The sequence below is a fragment of the Hypomesus nipponensis genome, chromosome 15 (genome assembly GCF_054491055.1).
Source record: "Hypomesus nipponensis isolate SF chromosome 15, ASM5449105v1, whole genome shotgun sequence".
Taxonomy (NCBI): Eukaryota; Metazoa; Chordata; class Actinopteri; order Osmeriformes; family Osmeridae; genus Hypomesus; species Hypomesus nipponensis.
Window position 1 is genome coordinate 8,522,421 of NC_140375.1, and position 10,832 is coordinate 8,533,252.

Sequence of the window (10,832 nt, forward strand, 5' to 3'; positions counted from 1 at the left end):
ACGTGTGAGGCCCACGGCACCAAGACCATCATATGAAACTGATAAACGCCTTGAAAACCAAACGCACATTCCTTTGCAGTGATCCCAGTGGTGCAGAAATGTTGTGAGCTCATACAGGTCGGTACGTGAGTGAAACCAAACTCTGCAGTGATGTCACATCTGGGCCCTGGAGGGCAGGTGGGGTTACACCTCTACGCACAAGCCTGTTGGCTAGCGGCTAATCCGGTCGAAGCACAGCCACACAGACATGCTAACACACAAGTGTGTTCAACATGACATGGTGGAGACATAACACAGGGGGGGCCAGGGAGGGTCTCCTGAAGGCTCTACAAACACCAGCATTAGCTCATGAGAGAGTTGTCCACAAGCCCCAACCCCCCCTGAGAGACCGTGAACACACAGCATTCATCACCAAACAGAAATGCAAACTGTTTAATCTGTACACCATGCAAATCATTAACCCTGTGCGATCGATTAGATGCGACCAAAATGAAACACCAATCCTATTTTATGCCAGCCATAAATTCAGATTATTGATTGCTGTTGAGGTAATGGAAGTAATCAATAAGGATTTGCAGACCCCACCCATCCCTCTGCCTCCGCCACAGTCAGCTGCCCATCCATCAGACCTAGGCAGCAGCTTAATATCCAACAAGCCATTAGCCTAACAGGGAGGGGCAGCTAAGTGCTGCTATGAGACTCGGGGGAGTCCTTAGTCAGACTGAGACATGGCAGTTTGGATCTAGAGGCAGAGCAACAGGCTCTGGAGACAGAGCAACTAATGATACAGACAGAGCTGAGACTGGAGCTACACAGCAGACAGGTGTTGAGACCTAAAGTGATGCCACAAACAGAAGACAACTGAGGTCATTGTCAGTGACATAAACAATGATTATAACAAGACAACTACTCCTGTCTTCAGCAAAATTACATCATTACAGGCTCCACTAGCTGAGGATATGGAGAGAAGGAGCTGGCCGGGGTAGGAGAATAGGAAAACAGACTACAGGAAAGCAAAAGAAAGGAGAGGAAAGGAGAGGAGAGGCGCGGAATAGAGATGAAGCAGTGAAAATATTCAGTTCTCTGTGTTTTGAACTAGCTTCATCCATCACCTTATGAAGAGAACCACATTTGTAATAATATCTAATTAGGAAAGAATCAATCCTCTCCTGTCCTTTCCTCCCCCTTGCCTGGTAAACTAACAACTCAACATGTTTTTGTAAAACATTTCAATAGCACAGTGCTGTTTAGACAAACTTGCAACAGACAAAGCATATAGTGTTGTTTGACTAGTGTAGCTCCACTGAAAGCCCTCTGTTATTACAGGAATCCTGGAGGAGAGGAGAGGTGCAGAGAAAAGATGTGAAACCGAGAAGAAATGACTTTCTTTATTGTTGCCTCACCCAGAAATAAAAACAAAATCTCCAGGATCAAAAGTAAACAGTGACACATTTGATCCTCACATCATCTCTAATGGAAGAGAAGAATCTTCCAGCAACCATGTGGCTTCCATCCACACAGACATGTGAAAATATGCAGGCATGTGTGGCTAATAAAGATCACTTAATTAGTCCCCGGCATCTGCCTTAGCTTCATCTCACTTTAGCTTCCTACTCATCAATGCTATCATGATCTGATGATTCAAGTTAGACTTGGGCCAAGATAGCATGTGTTGGGTAGAGGGGTCAGAGGTGAGCCGTAGCAGAGCTATTCCACAGCCCCGATCTGTGAGGCCTTCACGTCAGCCTTCTGCCAGGCTCCTGGCCCTTGGGACCTTCTGAACTGACACTTTCTAGAGTTCAAAACTGTGTCTTTAACAGAAACACGAAGGGCATGAACAGTCTGTGTTAAATTAGACCTTACAAGGTCAGCCTGTCGTAAATCTTCAACAATTAACCTCTAAAGTGAGTGTGACTTCCGTGACCCTGTGCAGACTACGGGGATTGTTCCTGGGTCTGGACTCTGTCGAGCTTGAGCACCTGGGAGCCATTACTTTCTGTAAAACCAAACACTGATGGCTAATTAGCCATGCGCAAACACCCTGCTGGGACTACACTAGCACCACGCTGGCACGACAATAAGAACATACTTGTGTCACAGGTGTTGTCACATCACTTTCAATACACATTTCCTCCATCTCTTACCCACACCGGGGTTCAAACTCCTGATTCACACGCAAAATCCACCTCTCACTAACACCACTTCAGCCTGCTAGCTTTCGATGGCGCAGGTGGGTGGTATTAACACTGAGTGAATTAAACCAATTCTACTTACAGTACAGTACAGTTACAGTAGCACTTCACTAGCATCACAAGAAAGAACACCATGCTAGCACCACACTAGTGCCACAGTGGCACCACCCTGACACCTACAACCAAGGACAGGCCCAGATTAGGATAAGCTGTCTGGAACTACCAGCACTAACCTGGTACGTGATAACATGGGATGTTGTAGACGTGTTAGGGTTAGGGTTAAACCCAAGGGTGAGTTGAACTCAGCTGCAGCCACATGAGGGAGGACATATAGCTTTGTTCTTAGTCTGCTGCAGCAGGATAATAATAGTTCAGTTGAACAGATTGCATGTTTGAGAGACAGCATGGCAGCAAGATAGATGAGAGCTGGTAGACATCATTTCACAACTGCACACACAGAAAGATACACACACAAAGATACACACACACAAAAATACACACACACAAAGACACACACACACAAAGATACACACTCACACAAAGATACACACACACTTACACAAGCCTTTCAGAATGTTACCTGTCTTGGAGGTGACAGTAATTCACGTTCCACATTGGGAGGGTACAGTAAAAAATCACAATCATTAATCATTCCCCTGAGGTGGAGAGATATTGTCCTGGAAGTGCATAGGGGGAGATATGGTGTCTTGGAGTGGCCTAAAGGTGGGTGGATCAGGATGGTGAAATCTTTGTGTTAAAATTATGTACTCAGGGGTCAGTGTGTGTGTGTGTGTGTGTGTGTGTGTGTGTGTTTGTGTGTGTGTGTGTGCGTGTGTGTGTGTGTGTGTGTGTGTGTGTGTGTGTGTGTGCGTGCGTGTGTGTGCGTGTGTGTGTGGATGGATTGATGAATAGCATTAGAGTCAGAGAGAGAGATGAAGTGCTGTGTTGAGAGCTCAGGAATCTTTTGTTCATTAATCAAGCCCTCTCTTGGGTGTTTGCTTCCAGTGTGTGAATCTCAGGAGGGCTGAGGAGAAAGAGAACTCTGGAGAGGGGCAGAGACAGACAGACAGACAGACAGACAGGTGGGCAGGCAGGTACATGACAGATAGATACATGTATGAATGGATGGATGGATGTTATATCTGATAATATATGTAATATTAGTGTTTCAGGTCCAGCTGGTTAGTTCTTTGGGACTGTTCCAGCTCATTAAACACAGGGGCTGAGCTGCAGAGAGGGGTCAGGGGTGGGGGGGGGAGGGGTGGGCGAAACTCAGAGGATCACCTTTCTGTATTTTTTTACACCACTTATTACAAACCCTCTTGCCTTTTCCCCTCATCCCCTTCACCACATCTCCAACTGGGCGTTGTACATAATGAATTACTGTTGAAACCATTACAGCCTAGCAGCGTAAACTAACTTTTAAAAACAAGGATTCCCATGTACAGTATACATACTGCTCAGACTGTATACAGTATACATACTGCTCAGACTGTAGACATACTACATACTGCTCAGACTGTATACAGTATACATACTGCTCAGACTGTAGACATACTACATACTGCTCAGACTGTATACAGTATACATACTGCTCAGACTGTAGACATACTACATACTGCTCAGACTGTATACAGTATACATACTGCTCAGACTGTAGACATACTACATACTGCTCAGACTGTATACAGTATACATACTGCTCAGACTGTAGACATACTACATACTGCTCAGACTGTATACAGTATACATACTGCTCAGACTGTAGACATACTACATACTGCTCAGACTGTATACAGTATACATACTGCTCAGACTGTAGACATACTACATACTGCTCAGACTGTATACAGTATACATAATGCTCAGACTGTAAACATACATACTGCTCAGACTGTATACAGTATACATACTGCTCAGACTGTATACAGTATACATGCTGCTCAGACTGTATACATACTACATACTGCTCAGACTGTATACAGTATACATGCTGCTCCTTTCTACACTGTTGCAGGCTGCTGCCCAGTCCTAGATCAGCCACTGCCAGCACACTGATTCAATGGAACAGATGTTACATTTACATTACATTTACATTTATTCATTTAGCAGACGCTTTTATCCAAAGCGACTTCCAAGAGAGAGCTTTACAAAAGAGCATAGGTCACTGATCATAACAACGAGATTGTCCCAAACATTGCAATTAGCCAAAACATGAAGCATACATTGTGAAAAAGCTAAATAAGTGCCAAAAGGGAAGAACCGTAAGAGCATGTTATACAAGTTACAAATTAAAACAACATGAACCACAAAAGTGCAGGACTGTACCTGTAGAAGAACAATCAACAGTAAAATATTTCACAGCGAGTACAAGACTTAGCTTCGTTATATCTAACCTAAAAGAGCAACGAGTCACTTAATAAGAGTCATTGTAATCCTGGAGCAAACTAACTAACAAGTCCAGCCAAGCAGTTACATAACTGGACTGTGGTAGTTGATAGCCTATTATGGGATGAGAAGGTTGGCAGGTGAAAATATATTCAGTGTTGGGCAGTTCACTTGTCCTAAACAGATTTAATACTGTTATACTTTTCCCTTCAAATTATACAAGCCAATTTATCACAACCCATCCCTATCCCAGCAGGTTATTCACATTCAACCCATTTTCAGCCAGTTTATCATGGCCCAACTGCATCTCAGCTAGCCTATCACGGTCCAACCTGAACCTAGCCAGCCAGCTCTGAAATTGAAAAAGTTGTGTTTGCTCTGACTCTTTCTGGGGTGTCAAAACGGACGAAAAAGCTTCTGGCTGACCTCAAAAAAACTAAGTATGCAACTTTTACAATAACAAAAACATTTCAGAGGTCTTAAAATGATATAATATTTATGTTTCTTCCCAGCATATTGAGAAACAAAGAGCCACATGCCAATTTTTGTGTGGTGAGACAACAACCCCAACACTGGGCCCCTCTGTCACCTGACCCGCTGGGAAACAAGATGTCCTGGATGCTGCTTCCCTGGACGACCTACACAACACCCACACTGTGAGGTGATCAGGGACACATGCTCTCACAAATATCTAACTACAATTCCAGGAATCCCTGTCTGTCTGTGTGCTGTGTGTTGTGTGCGTCTCGATTATCTTAATCTTGAAATCTTAATCACAGGCACGGGCATCACTAGCATGGCATTCGTGTAACTCACACCAGGTTGACATAGTGACCCACGTGTGTTCAGACACACTGGCTGAGGTCACCTGTGTCTGACATTGTGGAGGAGGTCATCTTTGTTTATATAACAAGGAACGCCAAGTACCGAGAGAACAAAACAACCAAATCACATCATCATGTCATCTATAGATGAAGCAGATGAGCTAGGGTCTCTGTGGAGACATCAGGACATGTATCTGCAGACGAAGGAGAACCGTCCGTTCCCTCCTGAGGGGAAGTTGTAACAGGAGCCTGGTCCATGGTGCTCTCACATGGGGGGACTGAGGTTGTACAGCTGTGCAAACCAGAAACACATCTGTTAGCTAAGGATCCCACCCTCACCCTCAGTCCCAGCCCCCAGCCCCCAGCCCCCAGGCCCAGTCCCCAGCCCCAGCCCCAGCCCCAGCCCCAGCCCCAGCCCCAGCCCCAGCCCCAGCCCCAGCCCCAGCCCCAGCCCCAGCCCCAGCCCCCACCCTCGGCCCCAGCCCCAATCCCAATCCCCCAGCCCCAGCCCCCAGCCATAGCCCCAGCCCCCAGCCCCCAGCCCCCAGCCCCCAGCCCCCAGCCCCCAGCCCCCAGCCCCCAGCCCCCAGCCCCCAGCCCCCAGCCCCCAGCCCCCAGCCCCCAGTCCCCAGTCCCCAGCCCCCAGACATAGCTCCAGCCCCCAGCCCCTAGCCCCAGCTCCCCACCCCCTCGTCCAGTGCTGTGACATCATCGAGGAGTGAGGTAAACACTATTACCAAGAGACGTCATCCAGTTGTCAATCCAGCTGCAGGTGCAGGAGGGGTGGGGTCAGAGTTCCAGACCCACCGCAGGCGTTACAGCAGCCATGCAGGAAGTGAGCCAAAACCAACAGTTTCACGCCTGGCTGTGTTTTACTCTCTGCCCCACCCCACCAGCCCAAAGCAACCCAAAATCCCCTTCTCTTTCTCCTCTCTCTCCCTTTGTCTCTTGCTTATTCACTCCGTCTCTTTCTATTTTTCTCTCTCTCTGCCTCTCTCTCATTCTCTCTCTTTGCCTTTCTCTCTGTTGCAGGTTTTACTTTGGACATTTTGGATTTAATTAGGTTATCATTTTCATCTTCTCCTTGTGTAAATATGTCATCATGATGGTCAGTCAGGCTGCAAAATGGTCACATGACCAAGCATGAGGTAACACCAGTCACGTTTTCGCAGCCCACTTTCATCATCACATTCACCATCTTACTATTAATAGCTCTGATAGTGTCTGATCTCCTCATGGTACAGTAGGTCTTCTGCTCTTATGTTACATCATAAAGCTGTTTACAGTGATGGTAGACCCTGAACCATGAGCCCTGAAGCCAACCTGACTCACAACTACACTGACACTACAGACATGACACACACACACACTCTCCAGTCAAACAGAAGAAGAATGTTGGTCCCAGCAGAGGAATCCTACAAGGACCGATGGTATAATCAGATTAATGAGGGCAGAAAAAGCTCTCCCTCTCAGGGTGAAAGAACGCAGCTGCTGGAGAACGACGGTGTCTCTAGTAATTTCCACTTGGATACTACAGTTACCTTCAGATGGACTCTCAGAGTAACAGGTTTTTCAGCCATGGCTACAGACACTCCTCTGTCCTAGCCTCTTACTCTCCAGGGAGGACTAACCCCTAGTCTTGACACCCAACACCCCCAGGCCTCCAGTCCCCCACACAGACCCTTACCCAGCCCCCCAGCCCAGACCACAAACTCCCCACCCCAGCTCCAGACCCCCTCATTCCCACGGACCAGTCTGTGAGTCCCAGAACCCTGCAGCTCCAGTCAGTCAGTCCAACAGGTGCAGCTGATTAACTAATCCCTCTGACTTAGCAATGTGGCAAGGGGAAAAACTCCCATCTCCTCTTCACTCCTCTCCTATCCAGAATCACTGACCCTAAAGGCGATCCCAGCCTGGTCTTCCCAGACTAGATATCAGAAACTCTTCATTAGGGGAGATCAGTGCGAGGGCTTGGTGAGACCGCCACACACAGACGAACGGATGGATAGCCGTGTCTCAGGTCTCCTGGTTCACACCAGACCAGCGTGGACTCCAGCAGATGTGGTTTTGGAGGTCTACTAGTGGTTCCCACTGCACGCGAATAGCAAGGGGTGGGAATACAATGCTGCTGAGAACTGGTAGGTTAATTTTCCCACGGAAACCTGTCTCTGAGACTTCTCATTGCCAAATTGGTCAACTATGTCATGTTGTGAGAAGGGGGGACTCCAGTACAAAAGTGTAGTCATGAATCTTTACTGATATCCTACCAGTAGAAAACATGTATACACTTGTACAAACCATCTGGAACACTACTGACCAGTAGAATCTGTCTGCTGCAACATGTCAGATGGAATGACATTCTGTCTGCCTGAATTCATACAATCACAGTGATTACGGTGATTTCTAATTACACAAATGTAATTTGAAAGTTGCTAAATGTTGAGAGCAGAGTTGTTCAGCCGGGATGAGCAGTGCAGTCACCACAGACGCTCACAGGCTGGAGAGGAGGTTTCTGAGACGACAATCCAGAGTGACACGTCGCCTGTTTTACATAAATCAAATTCTGTTTGGAGATTGTTTCATTGCAAATGTAGCTTCTCTCCCTCCCCTCTCCCCAGTCAGCAAAGATGAGAGCAGATAGCAGGTGAGGCATCTGCTCTCCAGAATGGTAGATTGAGTGGTCTGGTGGGGGGGCAGTTCTGGCTCCTATCTCCACACTTTAGATTAGGAACTGGCACCTCGTCCCATACCCTCCTCTGATTGGATCTGGGTGCCAGCTGAGGCCATACCCTCCTCTGATTGGATCTGGGTGCCAGCTGAGGCCAGGGCTGAGAGGAGAGGCAGAGATTGGAGTCGACAGCAGCTGTGTTCGATAAAGATAGACGGAGGGGTTTCGAAATTAGATGGGGGTTTGGAGATGAACAGTGGGTTAGAGGTGTGTGAGTGTGGGGGGGGGTGCTAGGGAGGTGGGGGGAGGCATGGGGTGAAAGGGGGGCGGAGGGGGTGGTCAAGGCAAATTCCTGAGCAGCCCCCCCCCCCCCTGACAGGGTTGTTATGGTGATGCTGATGGCCAGATTGATTCTGCACTCCTGCAGAGATGGCTCAGGTCCACTGCAAGGAGTCAGAAAGAGAGAAAGAGGTTTCATCTCTCCCAGAACCATATCAGGGAAACTTCACCAGGACATACCAGCAGAGAACCATTTAGAAGCCATTTGTCTCTCTCTTTTTCTCTCTTTTTCTATCCCTCCATCTGTCTGTCTGCCTGTCTGCCTTTCTCTGTATTTCTCACTTTCTCTCTCTTCTTCAGGCAAGAGCACTATGCATCTTGAAATCCTTTCCCGTAACTTTTCTCGTCCGTCATGTAAGTGTAGGATCTCCTCCTGCTAGAATGGCGTGGTGGGAAACAGTGATGAAGCTCTTAGCAGATGCCACTGACGTACGCACAAGCTGTGTAGACCAAACTGGAGCGGCTACTATGGAGATGGTTGACCAACACTTGTGTGTATGTTTACGTGTATGAGAGAGAGAGAGAGAGAGAGAGAGAGAGAGAGAGAGAGAGAGAGAGAGAGAGAGAGAGAGAGAGAGAGAGAGAGAGAGAGAGAGAGAGAGAGAGAGAGAGAGAGAGAGAGAGAGAGAGAGAGAGAGAGAGAGAGAGAGAGAGAGAGAGAGAGAGTCTGTATTTAGTAAAGGTCTGGGGTGTCCCTGAAGCAGATTTACAATCTTTTATTGGCAGCAACACTACATTTCCCACTGGCTGGGGGAGACTAACTTCAACAGAGGGGATTCTGTTGGTCCAGGAACTGTAGAAGTAGAGAACAGCTGCAGGAGACGGGCAGCTCAGCCTGCTTATTGTTTATCAAATTTGAACCAATATGCAGAGAGAGACAAGTGCAGTGAGGGAGACACAGATGCAACGAGAGAGACAAGTGCAGTGAGAGAGAGACAGATGCAACGAGAGAGACAAGTGCAGTGAGAGAGAGACAGATGCAACGAGAGAGACAAGTGCAGTGAGAGTGAGACAGATGCAACGAGAGAGACAAACAGGTGCAGGCCACCAGCTCAGTGGAGAGGCTCCTCCCCCTGCGCACTGCGACACACGGATGCTCACGCTGTGCTCAGATGGAGGTGGACCAGACTTAAAACCTACGACAGAGCTCCAAACAGTGTGTGAACCCTAGAGGGACAGTAGAACACAGGCAGCAGATTGGAACCTGTAAGTAATAAAGTCGTGCGATTAGGGGGTATAATGAGGTAGAGAGTAGTGAAGTGAGGGTTAATATTCCCAAAAATGTGAATAACCGTATACAGATCAGCTGTCTGGATGACTGACTGACAGACTGAGTGATTGAGTGACTGACTGAAGTAACAGGTGGATCCCTCCCATCTTGTCCTCCACTGTCCCCTGGTGGCTGAAAGAGGAAACACACGTTTGGCTCTGGAACTTGACCTGTTTGACTACAGCTCCCTCTAGAGGAAAACGTGCTCACCTGCACACAAAAGACCTGGCTGGTGCAGAGATTGTTATACAGAAGTGTGTGGAGAAAAATGTTCTCGTCAGCCTGGTCTAGGGCTCATCTCTGACTCAGTGAGACCAGCACAGACCCAATCAGACATTTAGTAAAGTGTCTCTCCAACCTGCAGTGGAGCTCAACAGAACAGTTGAATCGGTCCTTCAGATTTGGACCACACTTGTCTTTCTTGACATTGTGTGTGGGAGTAAGTGGACTCTGCAGTGACTCTTGACACAGAGCCAAAGATGCAGACAGTGAACACCAGAGGGCGCTGTTCAGCAACTACACAGGGACCGAAAGCACTGAGGCAGTGTCTGACAGTGTCATTATGTTCAACAGTGTTCAGCACTGAGTCCCATCCACGTGCTTCAGTCAGACAGACTGACATGTGTGAGACAAGGTGTGAATATCACTCACACTTCAGGCTCCAGGGAGAAGGTCTTTATCAAGATTACAAACCTTCATGCCCGGTTTCTCATTAGTCAGGGAAGGAAGTGGGGAAACAGTACTGTAATGTGTGATCCATTACGCAGAGAGACGTAGAAAGAACTATCAAATACAGCCTCAGTCTCTCCGGTAATCTACCATGAGCTTGACAGTCAAACGTTCATATCGGTCTTAGTCTGCATTTCAGCTCTGCGCGCAAGGGTCTGGATGTTATTATGTAAGATCCCAAAAGAAAACAAAAGTGAGTAAAAACCCAAATGTGCTTGTGAACACAGCCAAGGCTGAAGCGTGTCAGCCCCTGCAGGAGACTGGAGAGGGTTCAGAGCTGTGGAGTTGCGTAACCCCAGATGGGAACACATGTTTTCCATGTAAACGAGGCCATCCAGCCCGACAAGAGAATCACACTGATCTAAAAACAAGCCTTTATTTACATCAGAAAGTGTGAATGGATGGGTGGTGGGGTACCAGGG